Here is a 26,106-nt window from a genome sequence, read left to right as displayed (position 1 = left end):
AGCACAGCCAAGTCTGCCCTTTAATCTTGTCCCTAAGCACCGCATCTACCTGTCTTTTACACCCCTTCATGGATGGTGACTTCTCCAACTTCCTTGGGTTGAGTTCACAAAATTTCTCCCAGGATACTGTAGTCAGAAGAACACAGCCCTCTTCTCGGAGCTGTTTTCCCCATTTTCACAACATTCGTATTGGAGATGTGCTGGCCGTACCACTGTGGGTACCCACATCAGTACCTGCAGTCCCTTAATTCCCACCTGTGTGCAATGAGACATGCACACACTGGCTGTGGGTCTCTCCTTGCTGCCCTTGCTCTGCTAGGTAGGAAAAGAACCTGATGCCCTTATCTTTCAATTTTTTTGTTGCGTTGTAGGCAGCTTTCTTGCAAACCACTGTGCACACTAGTTGACTCTTCCACCACTGCATGTGGCAGCACAGGGCATGTCCTTGGGAATCCTGCTACATGCTTGGCCAGGCTGTTTTGTGGCAGTGAGCTCCACATGATCGCTACTGATCAGTTATTTACTTTTCCATCTTTTGTTCGGTATAATCAAAGTAAATACACAGCTCTTTGTTAAAAATTCCCTGAAACTCCCTCTAGATATCACCCTGCGAGACCTCTGTTTACAGAGAATGTCTTGGTTTAATAAAAAAGGGAAATAATCTTCCAAAAAAACATTTGTTTTAAAACAGAGACGATCTTAATTCCTTTTTTCCTTTGCTTCCTGCTTGGCTATGCATCTTCATTCATTTTCATCTTGCAAACACAAGAAAAGGTCCTAGCAATTTTTTTAACGGAAGAGCTTAATAAACACCAGCTGGACTCCAGAGAAGCTCTATATTGATTTTAAAAAATATTCATTTTGGACATCCCTGCAAATGCCATGGACCACTGCAATATTCATGTTCTTCCTGCTTAAAAGAAAATGCACTGATCTGAAAAGAAAAAACCTCTTTGATTGGCACTCGAGTGAGTAGAGTCTATATTGTACTTCTTTTATCTTTGTTGTGGGGTGTCATCATTATATATGAGTGTTTAGCAGCTAATTGATGGGCAAAGTTGTATTCCACATAAGATAACTTTTATGTGGAGATAGTAGTCACAAATTCCATTCTGTTTATTATGGAAGATTTTAATCAAGCCAGGAAACTTCTTGATTCAGTCAGCCATGAAGTAGTTCAGTCCAGTGCTGATTTTTCCTGGAAGTGCAGTCAACCTGTTCATCTCCAATGAAAGGGAGTTTTTTCTCCTGCCTGCTGTATGACTTATGCTTAAATAGTTAGAAAATATTGTAGTAGTTGCTGAGGCACCTAGAAGGGAAATCTCTAAGGTATTTGTAGCCTTATGTATGAATTGCTTTGAAGAGCAGAGTTCACCAGCAGCCAGGGGAGCAACAGATATGTTTATGGCTCATCTTGATACATAGGGGAGGTCAGTACCTAGCTGAGACTGTACATTATTTTCTTCCATTCAGCAATGCAGGCAATGAAAAACAGCAGTGCAGCATAGAGGTGAAAAATGCACATGTAGCCATAGCTGCAGTCTTCTGTGGAAAAGTGAGGAAAAGATTCTTAGGTGCTGGAAGAGCAAGAAAATAGGATGAATAATATGATGCTTATAGGAAGGTATGTGTTTCAATGGTAACTAAATGTTGGTGGTACAGAAGAAGTCTTCAAAGGTGTCATCTGAAAATATGAACTTGAGCAGGAACATGTGCAAAGTCTGATGTACAAGAGGTCTATTTGGAATGTCTAGAAAATGAGAAACTTCTATTAAAGTGAGATCAGTTTGTGAATCCTCTTTATATATACACTGGATGGGAAAATATCAGAGAAGAACTAGAACCACAAGTTAAACTGGTCTTAAACTGGACATAACTGTGGCTGAATTAGCAACTATGTAAAAAAAAAAAAAAAAAAAAAAAAAAAAAAAAACCAAAACAAAAAACAAAACAGATACTAGAAAAAATCTAGACCTGGAAGAGTAAGGGAGAAATTACTTCAGAACCAATTTCAAAATGTAGCTTATGTTCTGAAAAAATGTTCTGTGAGTTAGGGTGTACAAAGAACTGGAGTGACCAAAGAGATTTCTCTCTGTAATGCATGCCTAAACCTTTCTTCCAAATTTACACTGAATTGAAGCCAAACCTTTGATATGCTTATCTGCCAATCTCTTGCTAACAGCGTTGTCTGAAGGAAGACAGCATGGAGGAGAGATTCATATGGGTCCCTCATGTGTGACAGCCTTCAGAAGAAGAAAATTTTCTTTCCTTGTATTCTTTGGGGTCTGCTGGGATCACAAACATATGAATTATCACAGACTCACAGCTTAGACACGGTCTTGCTGTCCATCTTTTGCATTTCCAGGCATTACATATCAAGAGAAGACATGTAAACATAAGCAGTGGGGTGGAGAAAAATATAAGGGAAGGACCTAGGGATCTGAAATCCATTCTTTTATCCGAGTTTTCTGACAATTTTAGGGCCTACTAAGATGTGCAGATTATTAGAAAGTCACAACCCCAAGTCTTCCAATTTTTTTCACATACGGTTTTGTAGTGCACTTTTGTCTGTTGAGATGGGGGTTACTTTCCTCACTTTCAAATGCCTTTTTTTAGCACTTAACTTAAACTACTCCCCTTTTCTTCTCTGTCCTGATGCTAAGCTGATGTTCTGAAATTTATGTGCAATTGCGAGCCAATTACCTTTACTTGTTATCAACCTTTTTCCCCACCTACTTTCCTTTGTCTCTTGTTATTCTTGACTGAGACAGAGGTCATGTCTTTTTCATCATATCTGAAGAGAACCTCACAAAGATATAACACTAGATAAATAGTCATTATTGAGGATGAAAAGGTGAAGTTAAATCATCCAAAATAATTCTACATTTTAGAACAAATTGGGGTCATCTCAGCTTTCTCAGATGCGTAGAAAGACTTATCCTTTACGGACCTTTGTGGAGAAAAAGAAGAAAAAGAGGCACCAGGTCTGCTTCTTTCAAACACTAATTTCCAGATTTTACTTTTTGCTATGTTCACTACCTCCCTTCCTTGGCCATCCATTGCATATTTACATGCCTAGGTGGTTGTTTGTCTAATAGAAAATCACAGCAGATCTAGGAATCTTTTTTCTGCCACATTTATATGATAAATATTTGCATATGTATTAAAAATGAAATCTCTAAATCACACAAAAAATGCAAAAATAATTTTTTATCTGTTTATACAGTCAACATATTGCTAATAACATTAAACAGCATCTCTAAGCCTCTAATAAATTCAGCTTATGGAAAAGAAAATGTACTAAGAGATTGTTTTCCTTACAGATTAATTCCATATAGAACAAAGAAATACAGTGAATAAAATACTTTCTTTAGGGGCTGAAGAATTCTTCCATATATCTAGAAAATTTACTAAAGTGATCCAAGTTATACAGAGATGGGACTTGGGTTTTGGGTTTGGGGTTTTTTTAGCATCTTACATTTTCAGTGTTTCTCTGACTTTTTATTTTTGAAGATTAATTTTATTTAACTTTTGTTTTGGGTTTGTTAAGTTATGTATACTTATACCAACATCTCTCGAATATTCAGCAAACAACTGCTTTCAATCATAAGCCATCAGAGTTATATTGATTGTCTAGCAAACTCTATACTCTTTCCATTAGGAACTATAAAATGCCTTTTTTTTTTCCCCTTCTATATACAGGACATGAATAATTTCTGAAAAATGCTTCCAGTTCCACAGCATTTCAACTTTTAAAAACCCTTCATAGGAAAAATATTTTAATCTTGAGGTCTTCTTCCAAACATGTCTAATACTAACATTGCTGCATCAGTTTAGAGACACTATGGCAACAAGACCTAAACTTTTCTGTGGTGATCTATTCCAGCAGAATCAGATATAGATTTCAAAAGAATATTATTCTTACTTTTTCCATTTCACATTATATTCCTTGTAAAGAACTGAGTAGAATACAATTCTTGCATTTATCAACAATAATATCTAGTTTTGAACAGTTATTAAGATATAGAATTTTCTCAAACATTTCATCTGCCACTCTGAAATAAAACTACACCAGTCTCTTGGCTGACATCTTAAAAGATATGCACAATTAAATTCAATAGAAACATCACAGGTTTCTAATTCCTAGTTTTATGGCAAGTTTAAGGAAAAAAAAATGCTATTAGTTTTACTTCAAAAAGGGTCACTCAGAGGGGGCGAAAATCACTTCTGTTTTTATCCCTTTCTTTTTTCCTTTTTTTTTTTTTATTATTAATTATAGATCAGAAAAAATGCAGGGAGAGAAAAGGCACAGAGCATAAATATGGTTATATTAAGTTCACTTAAAATTCTCTGACAGGAATCCTCTTCCATTCCTCAGCTCTTCTTAAAGGACTTCTTAAAGTGCAAACCCAATCACTCATACCCAATGTTTCTAGACCCTGACCTCTCCACAGCCACAGAGCTGCTGAACTGTCACAGGGGCACAGCAAACCAAGCCAGTATTTCAGACCCTTGAGGCTCACTGGTCTCTCTATAGACCAATGTTTGTGAAATGTTCGATTTATTAACAATGACCCATCATGTGCCACTAGGGCATCTGATAACCCGGAAAAATGCAAATCCTTGTATCCCACATAGAGGGGAGAAGTGAGTATGAAAGGTAGGGCTACTGAGAAATGTAACATAATTTAATACGCTTTAAAAGACAAAACTCCTTGTAACATTACTTAGGCAGCAATTTTGATTCAAGTAATGTCAGTAACATTATTTAAAATCCTTTTAGACAAGAACACCCACCCCCGCACTCATCTCTTCATCAACTGACACCTGTCAAGAAGAAACTGTGGGGGGAAGGACTGCTCTTTAAAGGAATTTGAATAATGTTAATACATTGCTCAAAAATATTTGGCAGACACTTTTCTTCCTAGCAGCTCTCTCTTTGACCTACATGTGCTTATGCAATATCCTTGAAGAAGAACAAGGAAAATATATAAAACTTCAGTCAGAGTTTAAAATTTCTTTTCTTTTAAAATAAGGAGAACTAGTGGTAGTCTTAAATTACTTGAGATTTCCTGAAATAATAAAGCTGTGTGAATGATACAGTATGTTATAGACTGTGAAAATACTGCATTTAGAATCACAGAATGATAGAATTTATTAGATTGGAGAAGATTTTTAAGATCATTGAGGGCAAGCATTAATCCAGTACTGCCAAGTCCATACTAAACCATAATGACATCCATGCCATATATTCGTGTATTTTAAATCTTTGGGTATATTTGGGGTTTCAGACCAATGGGAACACACAGGCAGATGTTACATGACCTCCTAACCACTGTGCTGACACGCTTCCTGTGTTGCATAAGTTACAGTACAAGCCCTCTGTTGGGCTCCTTGTGTTTGGCAACAGCCATGCCCCATTCAGCTCCTGGCTTTGTCCACACCAGAAGCTGCCAAGACAGCAGAAATGTGCCAGGTGTATGGGTATGCGATATAGAAAAAAAGGGGTTACATTTGTATTTCTTTCATTTCTCATTGCCCCTTTTTATGAAAATGAATGCATGAGTAGCCATTTCCTATTCCATCAATCTCTGCCAGTACACTGAAGTATCAAAATTGTAGTGACTCATGCAGTCTGGGAAAGATAAAATGAACATATACTACTTTGACTTTATCACTGCTCTGTAATTCAATTGCCTATTTTTTTTTTCATTCTCTTTGATTTTGACCTTCCTGATCTCATAGAAATATAAGCTTACATTGTCCAAATGTAGGTGTCTGAAGTTCTTTCAGTCAGAACAGATAAGGAAGCTGCTATTCAGAACTTCTGAGTGACCAGAATGCTTTATTTTATGTTTCAGTGATTACAATCCCTGGTGGTGAATTAAGACTTCTGGGATTGCATCTGTATATCACTTAGAATAAGGTAGTAGTCCCTGTCCCTTTGTAGTGAAAATGGACAACATTAAAGGGAAATGTTCGATAAATATTTAGATTTTGGGTCTTGACACAGAGAAATTTCATCATACAAAGATGCTGCCACTACACAAGACCTATGTAGGATTCTATTTTACTTTAGGATTCCCACAAATTCAAAGAAGAAAAGAGGGCATGTCTAGAGGGAGGTTAATCTTAAGGTCCCCTATATTCCTAAGGTTATTCAAGTCAGCAGCCCTGTTTCTCTTCAGCAGTTGGAAGCAGACTGTAAAGAAATAACTGTCAATGCAAGTATCTGCTCTATAGGCATTTAAAAGTTTTAAAAGTTAGGTAATATAAACTTCTCTTGTTGGACATCAGCAACTTCCTGATAGCTCTCCAAGGATACTTACACCATGGCAAAGGTGCATAATTCAAGAACAATTATACTGCCAATGAATCCATGACACTGTACTTCAAAGCAGACATGGATATGTGCATGAACAGGTAGCTCAGAACACTGCAAATCTTTCCATGGTGTTTGATTATGAAAGAGGCATGGATGTTTAAACCAAGATAGCGCAGTAAGAAAATTGTGTTTTGTGTCACTTCTCTTAAAGACATAAAATTGATATTGTCATCATTAATAGAAACAAAACCCAAGGAAAAAGACTGGAAACCACTGAAGTAGGACAACCTTTTTAGAGTGAAATCAATTAAATACATGCTGCTCTCTTAAAATGCACCACTTCATTTTAAGGAGCTTAAGGTATGAATAACAAGGCCATAAAATGTTAATAACTATAATAACTGTAGCTTCTACGATATTTTTTAACTGTGTGGAACTGTAATGTGACAAGGAACAATAAAAAGAACTTGCAGACATTACTTGGGTTAGGAAATGTTGAGAGATTTTACTAAGAAAGCTCTGCTCTTTCACCTCCTTGACCTTGAATGAATAAAGGTCCAGAAAAGTGAAGTGACCAGGTGGTTTTTTCAAGCCTTGGCTTGGGAACTGGCATCATATTTATTTTGTTGCTGCTGTTTATATATACTGTAATGCCTAGAGCCCTCGTCATGAGCTGTTGTGCTAAGCACTGAAAAATACAGATTAAAATGACAATCTCTGTCTCTCAGAGCTTGTATGTAAAATGTAAGGCAAGAGAAAACAGCTTCATGCGAAGAGACAGGACAACAGAAAGAAACATTTTCTTTCTTGGTCAGCCTGATAGGCAATGGCCAATTTCTTGAGGGTTTTTTTTCTTTTTCAGCAGGCTCAGTGGTAAAGGATCTGCAAGAAAGTACAGCTTTGTAGAAGATTTTGGAAAGCCCCTGTCAGACAAAGAGGATGGCTGGTAGGGGTCCCAAAAATGTCTTTTACATGTCTGGGAGCAGACTGAAGGAGATAGCACACTGAGCTGTAGATCTGAGCCAGTCCAGAATGAGAAAGGTCCTTTGGAGGGTATATGTAAAGAACAGAGCCAAGAGAATTTGGACCCATCAGAATCAATGAAGGGTAAAAAAAATTCAGATATGCTGCAAATTGATAGCAAGCCAAGGAGAACAGGATGTGATGCTCAAGCCAGTTTCTGAAAGCTTGAAAAATGTTCAACATTCCTTCTCTGCTCTGCTGCTTGTGAGCACACAACTAATAGGAAATAGAGGCCTCTTTGGAATTATTCATTATTGCTTCAGTCAATGTCGTTGAAATACAAGAGACTCATTCTGCCTTTGAGAATCACCTATCCAACACAAGAGAGAAGCATCTGGAATGTTCACTTTGGATGGGTAGTTTCACCCAAATTTACATGCAAGCATTCAGGGGTTGCGGAAGCTGTTAGGCCAGCTAAGGTGAGGAGCTGGACCCCCATGTCCCCAGGTCCAATTAGGAGCAAGTCTGGGCATGTGCTCCCAGCAGGCACATGCCTGGTCACATGAAACAACACATTCTGCAAATTCAGTGTTTACATGAACAAAAACAGCAGCAATGGCCTCATTCTGTTCTCTGGCAAGTGGAAAGCCCATTTGTCGGAAAAAAACCGTTATGTATAGATAGATATATAATGTGGATCCATTCAGGAAGGGGGCTCTGTCTGCCCAGTAGCTGGCACTGGAACAGAAGTTTCCCACTTGCGCCCTCTAGATACACACACACACTGTTAACTCGGTCAACTCCCAAACGCTACAGTCTCTGCAGCATTTGGCCTGTACCCCCAGTACCTCCTGTAGCCATATCATTGAATTGTAGAATCATGGAATCATGGAATGGCTTGGGTTGGAAGGAACCTTTATCTGGTTCCAGCCCCCATGTCAAGGTATCCCTTGGTTAAGAGAACGTTCCACTTGACCAAGTTGCTCAAAGGCCCATCCAACCCAGCCTTGAACACCTGCAGGGATGGGGCACCTACAGCTTCTCTGGACAAACTGCCCTCAGCTGTCACACCCCCACTTACACAAACACCCCACCAGCTTATGATCACTCCACCCTACTCACCAGTTAGCCTCACTTAATATTTACTATTGTTGGCACACTGCCATATGCACTTGCTCCAATTGCTGGTACCAAAACCCCAAAACTCCAAAATCAACAGATGCTTCTGATGACACTATACCTTGTTCTGCTCAGGGCCGCTGCAAAGCAGTACTTACAGAAACCTTTGCAGAGGCAATCCTAGAAAAGCAATCCATTGTTGCATTCATTCCTCTTGGCAATGAGAAAACTAAATTACCTATTATGACAAAATTGTACTTTTTGCCTGAAAAACTATGACACAGGATTTGGAAGCTGGTGTTTGCTGCTTATCCTCAGAAACACCTAAGACTGCTTCTCCTATCAGCAGAAAGAAAAAAGTCATTGCAAAAGGATCCATGCACAATGCAATCATCTTCCATTCAGAAAACACAAGTTGAGGAGTCAAAATACTGTTTCCATTACCACCTTTTAAAAATGCTGAGTTGTTGGCACAGTTTATGAGGCACAATTTTCCAGAGGAAGAGGGTAATGGTGCCCTGCCTTCCTTTGGGATATGTTTCTTCTGGGGAGCAAAAGGAAATTAATATTATAATTATACCTTCTCAGGTGTAACAGGAAAGCAATACTATTTCCACTGTCACCTCCTGTTGAGCAAAGAAGTAGTCACAGGAAAAAGGATAGATCAGCAGGGCCAGGGGTTTTCCATGACTTGTACTCAGTTCATAGAATCATGGAATTGTAGAATGGTTTGTGTTGGAGGGGACATTTAAGATCATCTTGTTCCAGCTCCCTGCCATGGGCAGGGAGACCATCCACTAGCAACTAGATGGGTTGCTCAAAGCCCCATCCAGCCTGGCCTTGAACACTTCCAGAAATGGGGTATTCACAGCTTCTTCAGGCAGCCTGTGCCAGAGCCTCACCATCCTCACCCTAAACTTGGTGTAGGACAGACCCTGTGCCAGTTCCTCTAAATGACCTTTAGATTTATGGGATCATTAACTTTGGAAAAGTCCTCCGCGGTCATGGAGTCCAACCTTTGTCCAAACATCACCGTGTCAACTAAATCACAGCACCAAGTGCCACAACCTGTCATTCTTGAACCCTTACACTTTATTTTACACTTTATAAAGCTTTGCATCTTATAGCGTGGGCAGCGGTATCCATGGCCATGCTTCCTCACCATAGGGCTTAGCCAGTATTTACTGAAATGTGGCAAGCACCAGGAAAGTATTTTTGTGCAGAGCACAGGCAAAAAACTCTGATATCTTTACTGGTTTTGTTCATGTACCCTTTCAAGATTTTTAATCTGTCATGAATGATTGCATGCTAAATATCTAGGCAGATACATTAGTTGCATGCCAACCCAAAGAAAAGTAATTACCTCTTTCTGTAAGAATTTGTTTGCATGGGAGATTGCAGGAAATTAATTCCAAATTAATTTTTAATGGTTTAATGAAGCAATGTAAATACATATTATTAGGAAATCAATGTGTATATGAATTAGCTTACTTAAGTCACTTTACAGTCATGTAGTCATGTAATTTGGAGAAGTTTGCATGATTTTTTGCTGTAGACATGAGTCCCAAGCATTTCAGAAGTGACAGATCTCTTTGGACGCATCAAAAGCCATGCTCCAAAATATTACGAATAGAGGTAATCAGAGATGTTTCCATTGAAAATTCCAGTCTGCATGTAAAGAGAAAAATTCCAAAAGCTGTTTTGGGGCGAAAAATCTAAATACAGAAAAATTCCAGTTCTCAACAAAAGTTTTCTAATTTGAGGCTGTAACTTCATAAAATAAAGTGCATTTTTTTGTTTGTTTGTTTAGTTTCTTTTGTTAAAAAATTGTATAGCAAGAGACTGTCAATTAAAAAGAAAATATGGTCATTTTTAAGCCTTTTTAAGCCTTTTTAAGCCACATAATTCATAAATCAGTATAAAGTTCTTTAGAAGACAAAACTCAATCTTTTTAAAGTCATCTCTAGCATTCCTGGAACCACTTAAGTGAATAGTTCTGACCATTTAGAGGAGATCTCAACACCAATTCTAGGATCTGTACCTAGATATGTTGCAGTATTCAAGCATCACCACCTCCATGCTTCTGCTTATTCTTTGGTTTCTGATGTTTTAACTGCAGAACCAAGTGGAAAGGACACATCTCCTTCCACTGTGCTGAAATACCCATCAGGCAAAAGAAAGCTCGAAGAATGCACACCCACATCTTCCCACTTTGAATCCAGAATTTTACTCCAAGGAAAGTGAAGTTTCATAAAATCCAGCAAAGCATTTACTAAATGTCAGCTGAAAAGAGTAGGAGTCCTCACCTCTGAAAACACCAGGGGAAATAAAATAGAGGGGAACAAACAAACACGCAAATGTGACAATAAAAGACAATGAAAAGGAAATAAAAGAAGACCTTCTTTATCAGCAGATAAATCTAGCTGTTATTAGAGTAGTCTCAGGTTAGTTGGGATACTCAAAACCCCTAGTGTATTAAGGAACAGGGCCAGCAAATGAAGGTATTGTAGAGGGAGGAATTCACATTTGAGGTAGACACTCAAGAGTGCAGGTATATGCCCCTGTCTAGTGACAGTGGGCTCATTTCACAGAACCTGGACACTCCAAGAATCCAATTGAACTCATCACACACATCCAAAAAAGGTCAGATGAATCACAGCAAAGAAATATTTCTCTCCAGTGAGAACAAAATTATCTTCAGTGACCAGCTAAGGTGGCAGTCACACCACAGACAGATACTGATGACACCAGTCTCAGCCTTTCATCTTCAAACACTCAAAACAAATTGTTAAATATAACTGAAGTAAAATTTTATATTTTTTTACGATGCTTTCTATCTTCCTATAGAACTGAGTACCCTGCAATTGTGGTGTGTAAAACATCTCATTAAACTCCAAGGGTAGTGATTTCTTATTCAGTAGTAATTAGGTGAGTTTATACTGTGAAAAAGTTATGGATGGACATTTAGCAATTCTGCAATGGGAACAAAAATTTGAGCAAGGAAATGTCTGCAATTTCTGATCAGGATGGATTTAGGACAGATGTAAGTCTTGTGCTTCAGGGTCACCTATTCAAACTTTGCTTAGCGCAGGCAAGCTGTTACTAAGTACAGAACTAAAATGAAATCATTTGCCATTATTATTTAATTCTTCATCGCTCTGTATCAAAACTTCCTCCACACTGCTGATGACATTACTTGCTAACCCACACATGCCACTGTTCTGCCCATAAATTAAAATATGATGCAGTAGCTTGTGGTTCCACTTTGCACTATTGGCTACATAGCCTGTGTGAGGTACAGACATATGTGTCTAAAAATAGTATGTGTTAAATCTGTAGATTATATCTATAGATTATTCTTACAAAGGATAATATTTTGCACCTGAGAAAAGTGGAAAAATCCCATGTCTGACATCACAAGCATGTCATATGTTATAAGGGCATATAATAACCAGGACACAGGGGAATGGCTTCAAACTCAAGGAAGGCTGGTTTACATTAGACACTAGCAAGAAATTTTTCTGTGAGGGTGCTGAGGCACTGGAACAGGTTGTCCAGAGAAGATGTGGCTGTCACATCCTTGGAAGTGTTCAAGGCCATGTTGAATAGGACTCTGAGGAACCAGATCCAGTGGAAGGTGTCCATGTCCATGGAGAGGTGGTTGAAACTAGAGGATTCCTAAGGTCACTTCCAGCCCAAACCATTCTATAATTCTGTAAATGGGATTTCTGTACATATACAGGTCAAATGCACCTATGCTGCAGTTGATTATTAGGACATTCTGTGTATTAAAAAAGGGAAAATTTGCGGTGCTATGTTGGCCCATTACAAAACTATAATTAATCAAGTTGCAAAATGAAGATGAGTTTTCTGTAAAAAACATTTAATTTTATTTGGATTTATATATTTGCAGAGGACAATTTTATAAAAATCTTCTTTAATAACAACAGCAAATTCTTTAATGCAACTACCAGCAATCTATCAATTAATGGCTTATTGTCTTACTTGTTGTCTTCAGATGGTGTGGATATACCAGGCAAACTGCATAGTTGCCACCAATTTCAGAAAACTTGTAATCAGCCTTTTAATCAATTTTCATAGATTTGGGTTTTAGTATCAATGAAGCACTGCTGTCTCCCTACTTTATTCTCTATCATGTTTCTAAGAAAAATATTTGCTTGGGGGGATATTTTTTCTGGACTTACTGGGATGTATGCCTAGGACACATTGAAAGGATGGAGAGAAGGGAGAGTGACCAAAATGAGTCCATTTAATTGAAAGAAAACAAAGGCGAGAACTTTGTCTGAAATGCACGAACTCAAAAATAAATGAAGTGCTCCAGTACTTCCTTTCAAAGAGTCTTCACTCTAAGAAGAAATGTGTGATTTAGCCTCCAATATCCAATCTTTTTTTTTTTTTGAGTAAACTTTGATGAAAGTAAATATCAATTTCATAGAACTTCACTGTTGGTATTGCCTGCAGCATTTTGTTTGGTAATATTGTAACTCTTGATGTCCTTCAGAGGAAAAATTAATTTTTAAATATACTGGCTTACCTACTGGCAGACAGTGTCTCCTTGCATAAAGAATATATTTCAGCCTTTACTTTCCATATGTTATTATTAACAATAAAAGGAAAAATAAATCTTATCTTTTTTGGTATCAAATACATTCCAAAAAACTGTGTTAAGTTACTCCTGGTGCTAAAGAGAGTTTTGCAGCAAGCCAAAATGATGCAGCATTTGAGGCATGCCTGATAAATCATTTTGCATCTTTCTCACCCATGTCCTTCAGGATAGGCTTCTGTTTCTTAAACTAAGTTGTCTAGTATTGTAGAACATTCCCTGGGATATCCCATTAGGTTTTGAATTGCTGTTCCAGAAGTTGCCTGGTCATGTCTACCCGCTCCATGGGAATGTTTTGAATAACCTGGCATGTCTAAAGCACCACTTCAGTATTTAGGCAATTGAATTCTTTCCCCTCTTTCCAATCCAGTGCTGTAACAGCATCCTTATCAACAATAAAATTTATGAACTGAATGATGAGAAGCATAAATTCACACTGGGTGGGGAGAAGAAACTCTAAGAGGTGATAATCTCAATATTTATATACAATCCATGAAGGCTGGGCAGCTACAGATCCTCTGTCTGCCTCCAAGCTGTTTCAGAGCTTGGAGCACACCCCATGAATATGAAAAGAAATTATGTCTTTCTAATTATTCTTATAGAGTTTCTCCATGTGATATTAAATTGTGTTATTTCTGGTGTCTTTTCCTTTGAGGAAAGACTTGAAATTAAAAAAGAAAGTATGATAAGGATCTTGTGCCATCATACAAGCAACTTGTAGTCCTACTTATCATATAAATTGCACTCTTACTTTCATTCTTGTCTTATGGTTGATTGTTCATATACAATGATTCTGAGATTTTTCATGCACTTATTTATATGCTGTGCCCATGGATATATAGGCTTTCAGAGCATCTTCAGTGATTCCTTTAATAAAAAAGGTCAAATCAGGGAATTCTGTCCTTAGAAGTATTGTAGCACCCACAATATTGCAAGTTTTGTCACGTGCTTTGGACTTCAGATAGAGATGAGGAAAATAAAGTTATCCTTCTGCCCCCACAAGCAGCGCACTGTATTTGGATCATATTTGTCCCAAGCAACATATGGATGACCATAGGAAGTGCATTAATTGACATTTTGTGGCCTGCAATGCATGGGAAAATCTACCCTAATAATAACTAATTTAGTGATTTCTTCTGGCTAGTGCATATTCAAAGCAGAGAATGGTTTAAATATGCCCATGTATATATACATATGGTTTTTGGTTTTTTCATGGGAAAGGGTGAAAATCTTTTAGAATTATCTTAATAGTACTCAAATTTGGACAAACAACCAAACTGTCTCTCATGATTCAGTGCTAATAGGCTTTGCTCCTGTGGTGAGAGATTTCTTGGTGTAGGAGAGTCAGTACTGGCAAATACCTTAGTCTAGAAAATTAAAATTTCAAAATCTTCCTTTTGTTCCAGTACATGAGACAATATAAGACACATTAAGAAAGATTTCTAATCTTTTTGATTTTATGTGCATGTGGTCCTGTAAATTATTTGTACTTAATACTTGCAAAGCACTTTCATTTTTAATGAATGCCATCTAAAATAAATTGAGGTTTATATATACAGCTTCTTCTCTACAAATCTCTGACGTAATCTAAGTATGGAGGTACACAGCTAGAGAAGTCCTTCCTGCTTTACAAACTGAGAAATTAAAATAAATAGGGATGGTCGCACCTCCAGGCATGTTCTGCAACAACAATTTTTCAAAATGTGTTAATGCACAGAAAAAAACCATGAAAATTACCAAGAAAATAAAATCCAGAGGCCTAAACTCTTCCTGTTCAACTGTAATCAGCTAGGTAGGCCTAATGACCAAATACAGGGAAAGGAAATGCTGTATTCATATTATATAATCATGGAGAGTAGGGCAGGGTTTGGGTGCATATAGGCCTTGGGTGACAAGTCAGCTGTGCCACACATCCCAGATGGACTCCAGACCCTCCTCTATGGAGGTCAGGGTTCCTTGTCTTTCTTGTGGAGAACATCCATATGATGGATGGGAGGCATCCTTTGCCCAGAGCCCTGCTGGGAATTCCCTGCAGCCCAAGAAGAGGTACAGACGATCCTGGGATCAGTGTTCAATGTCTGTTAAGTCCTTTCACTGAATGTGGCTGAGAAGCAGGAGATGAGGAGGCTGCATTCCAGACTGGTGGAAAGTTATTTCTTTCAGAGAAACAGCAGAGCTGGATGGGGCAAAACAGGAGAGAAATGGGCTTCTGCATGCGCTGGGAGTCACTGGGGCAAACATAGAACCAGGGGCAGAAAGAAGAAGAGGACGAGAAGGCTCTTAACCCAGAGCTTGTAGAGGGAAGTTGGGAAGAAAGGGGCCTCCCTATGGAACAGATCAACAGAGGGGTGTTTTGTTTCAAATTCTTTTCCATTTCAGTAAACAATTTCTGCGGCTTCTCGGTTTTACAAAGTTTGATGATCACCTTGATATTCTTATAAAACTTAGGTCTAGATTTGTCAAGCCCCTTTGGGGTTTTTGGGGCCCTCTGTTTAAGAAGGAGGTGTTGACAGGCTCAGCTTTAAGTCCAGGCTGACTCTGGGACTCATCAAAGACACTTTCCAGACCCAAAGAGAAAATTACCCCCTGAAGCAGGAGGCCATATAGCCACTATAAATATCTCCATTTGCCACACACCCTTTCTTCTCTCTGCCTCCCGTCCTTTGCTTGTCAGCTCTTGGTCTCCTTTACGTGCCTAGCACTGCTTCTCCAGTACCCCAACAAGTCAGGTTTTCCTAGGAATTAAGATAGAAGCAATAAAGTTCCTATCATATTTATTCTATAGCCTACCTTATAGTCTTACACTGCTCTGAGATAAGATGAATGATTACATAAAGAGAGGGGTTGTTTCAAGTGAGTCTCTTGGGAGCCACGGATATTCCTGAACCAATCTGGGGTGGTTGCTATAGAGAATCATTAACCCGTCATTACAGAATAAATAACACGAGAGTCAGGAGAAGGTCATACCAATCCTGTCTCTTTTTGTAAACTATCTTTAAAGTGTCTGGTCAATGTCACGTCTCACCTGCTCACCTACACAGCCGTTTGCATTTCTGCTCTATCTGCTTATCCCGCAGTGCAGTAAATCTGCAGAGCAATGCCATCCCTGTCATGCAGCTTTAGCATTGCCCTGTACCCTCAGTGCCTGCCCAGACAGCTAATCTGTGTAAGAAAAGTCTTCATTATTTCTAATGAAAGAGTTTAAATTTAAAGACCAATAATGTTATCATTACTATTTAATTTTTTATTACCTCATTTTTAATACAAACAAATGGGCACTGGCTACTGAGCTAAGAATTTCAAGATGATATTTAGCCACAGAAAACATACATTTGCAATAAAAAATAACTTTTCTTCCATTCTTGATCATTGCAATTTCCCTTCAGATTTCCCAAGCAATTTTCCTATTTGTGTTACAGTATTTTATAACCAATATCACTGTCAAAGTTGCAAAGTGCTTGCATTTAAAATTATCTCTCCTGGCAGATGCACCTGAAACAGATGCAAACTGTTCCTCAAAAGAACTAAATATCTTGGTCTTTTCCCTTTATTTACGCAGGGGGAATGGCTTTCACCAGGCTTTTCTGGCAAAAAGCATTTTTTATCCTTGTCTTTCAAAGGTCATATTTGTATGAAACTAAAGCAGTCCCTTAGGACAAGGAGGAACAGAAGTTTCTGTCTGTCTAAACTTGGTCATTGAACAGACATATCAGTCCATGAAACCAGTGTAGTTTGAAAGCTGATCTGTTTTAACAACAGAAGGCTGTATTTAATTACAACTGGACCAAGTTGCAGTTGGGCTGGGGAGTAAAATTTCATTACTATTTATAAAAACACCCAAAACAGGATGTGCAGTGTATTGTGCATCTGCCCAATGTCAAATAATCTGCACTTCATAGAAGCTTCCATTCTTGTTGCTCAGCAGATAATGGCAGATAAACAGGTGGTACAGGGAATGGGGTTTTTGAGGTTAGAGATTTGGGGGTGGGGAGTGATAAATTTTAAGGTATTTAGACTATTCACAAGATTCAAAGTTTGAGGGAATTGATAATGGTTGGACTCAATGTGCTTGGAGGTATATTCCAGCCTATATGGTTCTCTGATTCCATTCTATTAAAAACCTGAAAAGAAAAACCTTTAAAAATTCCAAATAGTGATGTCTGCTATAATTCCAGTTTCTTTGTCTCCCAGCTAGAATTCTATTATGGAAATTAATAATTTCAAAATAGTGATGGCATTTGAAATGGAGAAAAAACACTAAATAGTACAACTTTCATTTAAAACAAAAGATTTTTACTGGCTTGAATGTTATTTCCAAAGGAAATACACATTACTTGGTAAGAAAGTGTGCGTTTTGGTTTGGCCCAAAAAGAATACATAGTGAGTTTACATATATGCATATAAATGTTATGTATGTATAATATTTATTCATTTATTTATATCTGAGTATCAAGATTAACAGTCTCTCATCTCTAGGCTGCAAGTTAATGCAAATGTTATGAGCACATGAGATCGGGGGAGGGAATTTGGAACCCAGTTCAAGTGTGTCAGCTTGGGAAGGCATGAGCTCCAGTCAGAACAATGCCTGCCTCTAACCTCTGGATGCACAGATATCTACAGAGCCAACTTGTTGAATCCATCAAACAATGCTTCCATTTATCCCTTTGATGGTGAATTGTCACTAAATAGAGAATTTGACTAAATAGCTATGTACAGCTGGCAGCTAATGCAGCGTTGTGTGTAGCAGCCTGGACAAGGTTTAATGGAGCTTTATTGCCTTTCATAGAATTCTATTGTTTTCAGGTCTATTGTCCTACAATATGTACTAAGATTTTTTTAAATACTTTTAACACTTTTAGTTAGAAGGAAAAGACATCTGCTAGTCCTTGAGACCTGAGGATTTCTTCTTTCCTAGACTGCTGCATATAAGGCTGCTTTTTTTTTCCATTTTTTTCCTTTTTTGGGGTCCATCCATGAGCAGGGATGAATGTACAATCCCATGCACACACTGTGTGTGAACAGAGCAGCCCAAACAGGGAACCATACCTTTAGCAACACCTGCAGAAACAGAAGCAGTGTAATGTCACATGGGTTTCAGTAGTATTGATGGCCCTGTCCTGTGCTTTCCTCTCCAGCTGGTCAGACTTCAAGGTTATTCCCACTTCATATTCTACTGCTTTTCTATTTTAGCATGCTGGTTCTCTCACTGCTTTTGTCTCTTCACAAATAAACAATCTGCAGACAATTGTTTCCCTCTATTGGCCCCAGTTCTGTCAAATCTGAACTCAAATATTGTATTTCTGCTATAGTTGCTCATGTAATCTCAGCCTCAACAAGTCTTACTGCTGCTGCTTCTGCGTGTACATTGCGTGTAGTCCTGACAAGGCTCTGCTCCTCAAAAGCTCCGGAGCCCCCTTGTGTATTTGTGTGTTTTGGCTGTGCCTGATCAGACTCTTCCTCAAACACCCACAGAATCCATCTCTCCCTGCAAGCTTTGGTCTGAGTCTCACAGAGTAATTTGTTGCATCCCATGGTTTCTTGCGTGATGTCCAGTGGCTTTTTTCTTGTTCTACATTGTTGCAGTGTGTTTTAAATTTCCGGGTCCCTTCCCCAGGTGTGGCAATACCCCTCTTCACCTTCCCCCCTCGCCCCCTCCTGGGCTGTCAATCAGTTTTAACATTCCAGCAAGGCGTCGTGTGGTTCGTCACTTTCAAAGAATGCCCCTCAGGCCCAGAGGTCATTGGCCTGTTTAGGTGTCATCCTCCCCTGAGACCCCGCCCCTCCCACCTGGTTGGTGACTCACCTGTCCCCTCCCCTCCCCCTGCCCTGGGAGCTTAAAAGGTGAATCAGACCATGCGGTCGGAATTCTGTTGGAGCTGTTACTGACATTCAGACCTCTGTGACCATGGAAAAAAACTCTGGATATAACCCTCCAGCAGAATCCATCTCCTTTGTCTTCACCTTCGCCTGAAGCCTTCTTCCTGAGGTAAACGGAGTTCCTAACAAGCCTGGACTTGTTCGGCTGCCTAGCTGCAACCACCAGCAAGCTAAAGGTGTCTCTGGGGTGATACACCACAGCTGCTGCCTTTGGCCCAGCAGCAAGGGTCAGACTGGCCCAGGCACAATCTAACTGGTAATATTGGGATTCATATTTCAATACTACGTAGGGCAGAGCTTAATCACCTGACTTACGTACCTTAACGACTCCTCATCCCTAAGTTTTTATCACCCACTTTTAAGGTAGATCCAAACCTACCAACCTCAATAGATACCTTCCATGAGCCTTGGATGAAATCTTTAATGCTACTGCCTTTCTTTGAAAGATAATTGGAAACCTTTAATACTGAAAGAGTGAGCAATTTTTTGTCACCATCTGAGCACAAATAATTTTCTCTGATCAGTAGAAGTAACCTTGCACATGAAGCAACTCTAGTAATTGGGAATCAGATACCAAGTCCATCTGCCTAATGTGTTGATTCTTTGGTTTGACCATCTGGCACTCAGGTAGAGGTGGATTAAAAGCATGATCTTTACAATAAAATTGATTCCCCTTTGGCTGAATTCCCCAGGTAACCGTAGTATCATTATTTTCCCATTGCCTGTGTTTTTGACTTTCAGACTAGAAATTTAAATTTAAAGCTGTTTAAGCTATAGTTGTGTCTGTTACACTTGTGTTTAATTGCTAACCAGAAAACAGCAAGAAATGTTTCTTTCTGGCATTATCTACCTCTTAAAATCAGTGCACGGCTACAATGAATGATATCAAGATATCAGGAGCTCCTCATAAACCAGAACTGATGGAATTAACATTTTATATTCTCTGAGCTTTTTAGTGGACATTACTGTATCTGTAAGGGTTCTACATTTTTAACTCATGAATTCAAACATAAGGATACTACCTAATTAAGTACACAGAGTAGTCCCAGAGAGTCTTTAGAAAAGTGTTTGCATTCAGAAGCCCCAATTTATAAACTGCTATTCATTAAAAAAAAAAAGTTAAATTAGTTCTCTTTTGAATAAGGATAGTATTTACAGCACCAAGATTTGGCTGAGGTCAGAATCTATTTCTGGTGTTCACAAGAAAAATTGGAAAAGACAATGCATTGGGTGAACACTGATATATTGATTTAATTTTTTAATCTCTTGGGATTACTGACATTACACAGTCCTACACTTTCTAAGTGCAGTCCTCTTTCCCCTTTTGCCCTCCAAAATTGGTAATGTATTTAATAATATATTAACAAGGAAGAGAAGAACCACATAATTAAAAGCAAAGTTATTTTTTCTCTGTTGTGAATGGTTATGCTCTGACATTTTTGACAATTTCCTCTTTAAACAAAGTTGCAAATGCATTTCTTTGCTTGGATATGTATCAAGTTCCATGTATTTGTAATGGTTGGAATCTTGCCATAAAAATGAAAGCCTATAAAACAATTAGGAAGTACACAAGCTAATAATAAATATTAGATTTTTTAATGGACTTTAATTAAATTATTCTTATCTGATTATATATGTTCAAAGTAACTTTTTAGCAGTCAGCTTTTTCCTAGATATGGCTATCCATGAAAAAAAAAGAAAAGAAAAAAGGGCATCATCTTCTGCTATTATCAAGGACTAAATACTGCAGAAGAAGAATTTTCTCTTCCTAAAGAAAAATATTAACATGCGCAAAAATAAAAATACTTAAAAAATCCTTTGCAGGCTTTAGGTGAAACAGAAGCTTAATCAAACAGTGGCAAAGGTGTAGTAGATTCTGGAGTTCTGATATTTAGTACTAAAACATGGATACCTTGGTTGCAGAGAAAGGGTTATGATGAATCCAAGATAATACAGATCGGAAGAGATCAAATTTGAGATTGAGAACTATACAGCTTGTCCAGACTGGGATAAATCAATCTCAGTTAGCTGGTGTTTCTAAGTCTAGACAAAGCCTCTGTGGCAGGCAGTAGGGGGTGAAAGAAATGCTCAGCTAGGTGACCTCGAGTAAGAATGTCAGCTTTTGTACAGAATGCAGCAATAGGAACTGGTTGAAAAATAGGCAAAGCAAGTGCTGGAAAATTCATAGCAAGTGGCTTGTGGGAATTACAAATAGTAATTAATTCTCCAGTGTACATACAGGACATTTGCAATTGTCTGAATTCAGCTAGGAGAAGAAGTGTTGTTTATGTCCTACCTTACATCATATACTACAGGAATTATAGCAGATGGTGGAAAACTAGAGAATTCTACCTGAACTCTACAGAGAATCTGGAATCTGAATTAATAATGAAAAAATGTTTAAGAAATAAATTCAACCCTGTTTTTACCAACTCACATGTGGCCTACACAAAGATTTTGCTGGGGAGGCACAGCTGATCAGCTGTGTTTGTGTGTAGATCACTAGGTGTGGGTGCTCACAAGCCTCACATGCTTCAGCAGAGCTGGGACACTGCCTCTTCCTTCCTGGCTTTGTTACTCTTACATGTTGTACTCTGGAGAGCATCATTGCAGTTGTCCATGGCCCTTAAGACTTCTACAGAGCTTAATGAACTCTGATTAATTTAAGCTTCTTTTTGTAGGAGGCAAGTGTGCAGTCTCACAATGAATCCAAGGTTCACTTGATAGTAAATAACTCTCCCTTCAACCTTCAAAAGCCTTTCTGAGCAGAAAGGAAATAATAATGACAACCATATAGATGTCATAATAAGCAGGTTTATATGCCTTTCTCTGGCTTGGTTTCTTTTCTCTCCTGTGTGTTCCTGGGTAGTAGGTCTGAGAGTGGCCAGTATGGCCAGTGACAGCACCGCCGTGCACCAAAGTCTTCATCTGTGAACATACAGCCAGAATTTCTGAGCTTTTTAGAGGGAAGTTATCCAACTCATTGAACTCTTAAACACTCAAAAAAAAAAAAAAAACCTATAAAATGAATTAACTTCTCAGTATACATGATGGAGTAATGAACTGTTAAGATTTATCAGTGCATCTTTACAGAGAATTGTGTAACTCACAATTTTACTATACCCAAGGATACCTTTGCCCCAAATTTGGGCCACCAAAAACCTTGTGTTTTACCACGCTATTCTTTCATACCACTTCCCCTCTCAAGAGATATGCTGACTTAGTTCTCCAGATCCTGTAAATCCAGACTGGCTCATTTTATTCAGTGGAACTTCTGAAAACTGCCTGAAACCAGCACCTAAAACTCAAGTGTACACTTTTAAATGCATACCAAAAACTTCCTGTATATTAATTCAGTTCCCTGAGGCCTCCCTTCTCGACCAGTGTTCCTAAACAGAATTCAGTATTTGCCAAATATTTCACAGATCTACATAGACAAACTGTTCTGGTTCACAGTTTAAGATGGATTATTATGACCATGTTTTAACTTTTAATTGAGTATGTGTGTACTATGAAACTTGCACATTTTCTCATTCCAATAGAGAAAAAGAAGGAAAGTGTTATGTGCACAAATGAAGAGAATTTTTTTTAAAGCAGACCTCTTCCCCTTCCAATAAAATAAAATTTTAATATTTTTACTAAAGGAAAGATGATAATTTTAATGTAACTCCTAAAGGAAACTACTTTTTAAAAAGCAACAAAACAAATCAAATCTTCTTAATAATACTAATAATCCTACTCATGTTCTCAGATGAAAAAACAAAGGCTGCTAATTTTTATCACAATGTTCATTTTGTAATCAAAATTCTGACAGAGATGTTGTCATGTTTGTTAAATGTGGGCCTCATTGTATTAAGATAAAGGAGGTTTCTATTCATGCCACAGATTGCTTGTCCTTTTGAGATACATTTAGTCCATTTCCATAGCATGAAAAGAATGGAGAATTGTAATTAAGTGCAGTAGCGTATACAACACTATAATCATAATTGCTAGAATTATATTCACAATTTTCCTCACATGTTTTGCAGATGCATTCTCTTTTATCTACATGCCATGTAGTTCATATTCCCATTTTGTAGAAGTTGCCATCAATTTGTTACCACATGTTTTATGTGTCACCGTGTTTTTTCCCCCTCCTCCTTTGTGGAGGAGAACAAGGGTCTGATTCACTAGAAATGTCCCGTAGATTTTGTTGTTTCTCCACTTCTCCAAGCCCCAAGGGAGACCAACCACTTTGCATCCGGTTTGTCATTTTCTCAGCCGTGTACTGGATTATCCACTTCAAAAAAAACCTGTACCAATTGTGTGCTCAACCCATCAGCCTGGAAGTTCAAAAAGTGCAAAGTACTCTCTGGGAAAAAAAAACAACTGTAAAATGCATTTGGGAACAGAGATTTTATTAATTGTAAGTGGCATTTGTAGGCCTCATGTTGAAACCAGACAGAGTGCTGCAAATGGCATAATTTGTACCAATTTATAATGTAAACTGAAGGTCTCCATCCAGCTTTAGTTATTGAATCCTAGTTAGTTATTAGTTACTGAGTCCTAGAAATTCGTAGTTCATAATATATCAGGATTTTTTTCTTCCCTTGCAAAATAACAGTCTATGGCAAGTTAGAAATTGTGACATCATCTGCAATATAGACTTGGTTGTCATTACTGGCTGTTCACCTTCTTGAAGGGACAAAGATCACACTTTAGCATCTGTGAAATGATGGAGGGAAGAAGTGCAATAGGCCCAGTGAAGCATCAGGTAACATTGGACTTTGTGGTCTTGGAGGTCTTTTCCAACCTCAATTATTCAATGTTCCTATGATTATTATCTCACTCTGGCACTAGACCTGGACTAAAAGTCTGGCTCTGTCATTCTTCCAAAGAACTGGAAGTTTTCCCTTAGATGGTCAGGACCTTTGGTTAGCTCACAGGGAATGAAGAGAAGAGTCTGCTCAGACCTTTCTTCACTGATGCTCTGTACTCCCTTCCACCCATCTAGTACATAAGGTGTTCTGCATATTCTCTGCTGCTTTATTTTATTTTCCTTTTTTTTTTTTTTTAATATATATTTGCAGAATCTCTCTGCCAAGAAATGTAACACTGCCTGGATAGCCTCTTGCATCCAGAATAAAGTCTTCAAATATATCAGTGGTTACAATTTTGAGATTTTTTTAATGCATCACATTTATTAGTTTCAGAGTACTTGAAGCATCTTGCACAAAAAATGAGACAAGTGTATCAAGTGACTGACTTCTCCCCCAGTCCCTGCATGGCTGATGATGTAATCCCATTTTAACGTCTTCTTCCTATCATCTCAAAATCCTCTGAACAAAAGAAATCAAAGGTTACATGTGAATCTTTTAATGGACACATACCAGTCTTTTTTTTGCTTCCCCAAGGTACCTTTTGTTCAAATTTAGTTAGAACTTTAAAACATTGCATGTTTTCTTGCTCTGTTTTTCATTTAAACTTTTGACTGGCAGACATTTCCTTAGGTACACCTTTTATTCTCTTGAGAAATAATTTGTCAAACTCAGAGCAAAATAGGGGGTTTGCAGTGCTATTTTGTCCTTCAGGAATGCATTTATGTTCCATGTTTATATTCTTTATTTATAATGGTAAATGCATAAAATATTAGCACTGAAATAGGATTCTTGAGGGACAGTGAGTTGAAAGAGCAGCTTGGGATAGAGAGAGGGAAAACATCCAAGAACAGATATTTGATTTATTTTGTAACCATAACAGATGAAACACAGCAAATGTTTTGCAATGAGCCACAGTGGGTTTGTGTTGAGCTCATCAGAGTCTGTAACAGAACATCAGCAGAGCTGGTGTTCACCAGCTCTGTGTGCTTCAAACACGTATGGAAATGGAACATGTGGTTGGGTTTCCTGGAAAAGACCCTGGTGGGATCTGAGAGGTGTGAGAGTTGCTCCTCCTGCTCACTCTGAGTCCAGGTATGGGCATGGCTCAGCAATGTGCACTTGCAGCCCAGAAAGCTGACCATCAGAAACAGAGTGACCAGCAGGATCAAGAGAGGTGATTCTGCACCTCCTCTCTGCTCTTGTGAGACCCTCTGCTGCATTACTGCATCCAGCTCTGGATCCAGCCCTCAGCACAAGAAGGATGTGGGCCTGTGGAATCCTAGAGGAGGACCACAATGATGGTCCAAGATCTGAAGCACCTCTCCTGTGGAGGCAGGATGACAGAGTAGAGTTTGTTCAGCCTGGAGAAGAGAAAGCTCCAGAAAGACTTTAGAATCCCTTCCAGTACCTAAAAGGGGTTATAAGAGAGCTGGGAAGGGACTTTTGTCAGGGGGAACAAGGGGGAATGGCTTTAACCTGAAAAAGAGTAGGTTTAGATTCGGAATTAGGAAGAAATTCTTCATTGGGAGGGTGGAACAGGTTGCTCAAGGAAGCTGCAGCTGCCCCATCCCTGGAAATGTGCAAGGCCAGACTGAATGGAATCCTGAAAAAGTTGGTCTATGGAAGATGCCCCTGCTCAAGGCAGGTGGATAGGAACAAGAAATCTTTCGTGCCCCTTCTGACTCAAACCATTCTATGATTCTTTATTTCTATGTACTGCGCCTTCAAATCTCAGTGTCTGTTAGGATTGCATGGTTCAAAGGACAGCCTGTGTTGAGATATGAACTTTGAATCAATCAAAAGTAATTTGGCATCACACAAGGAGTAGAATTGGTTGCTCGAGGCAGGATAGTGATATTTCCTGTTTCCCTATCAGCAGTCTCAGCTTCTCAGTTTTGAGTCTTAGCCCTCAAATCTGCCCTCTAACACTGGAAAACATTTTCATGCACATTCTAAAAATAACAATACTTAAGGCAAGAAATGAAACTTTTTCCCTGCCTGGAGTCTCAAGGATATCAGAACAAAAGCCAGGTTGCCATTCTTGACTCCAAGCCTTACATACAGGTCATCCCGTGCCCCCCTCCTTAACAGGGTACAAACCACACAGGGTTTCTGCACTGCCAGGGACATGCTTATGCTCCTTTCTCTGCATTTTCTACAGTGTAAACCATGATAAAACATCCTTTATAGCACCTTGGAATTCACCCTGTTTGAAACACATTTTCTTCTGTGTCTGTGTTTGCTCTAGAGATGAAATAGCAATTTATGTGTGACAATTTTCAGCATCACAATGCTGCTCCTTTAAAGATTGAAGGTAAACTTTTCTGAAATTACCCAGG

The 26,106-nt window shown here is 38.5% G+C and overlaps 1 protein-coding gene across 15 annotated transcripts in view; it reads left to right on the top strand.

Annotated features, from left to right (window-relative positions):
* The window catches only part of TENM4 (teneurin transmembrane protein 4), a 1,564,491-nt gene that overhangs the window by 728,898 nt on the left and 809,487 nt on the right, over nucleotides 1–26,106 (top strand). The window contains exon 1 of one of the 15 annotated variants that reach the window (XM_074535016.1): nucleotides 7,256–7,271. The exons of the other annotated variants lie outside the window; for them this stretch is intronic. The gene's annotated coding sequence lies outside the window, so the exon portion shown is untranslated. Of the gene's footprint in view, nucleotides 1–7,255; nucleotides 7,272–26,106 lie in introns of those variants that run through there. 15 annotated transcript variants of the gene reach the window in all.

The sequence above is a fragment of the Zonotrichia albicollis genome, chromosome 2 (assembly GCF_047830755.1).
Source record: "Zonotrichia albicollis isolate bZonAlb1 chromosome 2, bZonAlb1.hap1, whole genome shotgun sequence".
NCBI classification, from domain to species: Eukaryota; Metazoa; Chordata; class Aves; order Passeriformes; family Passerellidae; genus Zonotrichia; species Zonotrichia albicollis.
This window is presented reverse-complemented; position numbering and strand designations above follow the sequence as displayed.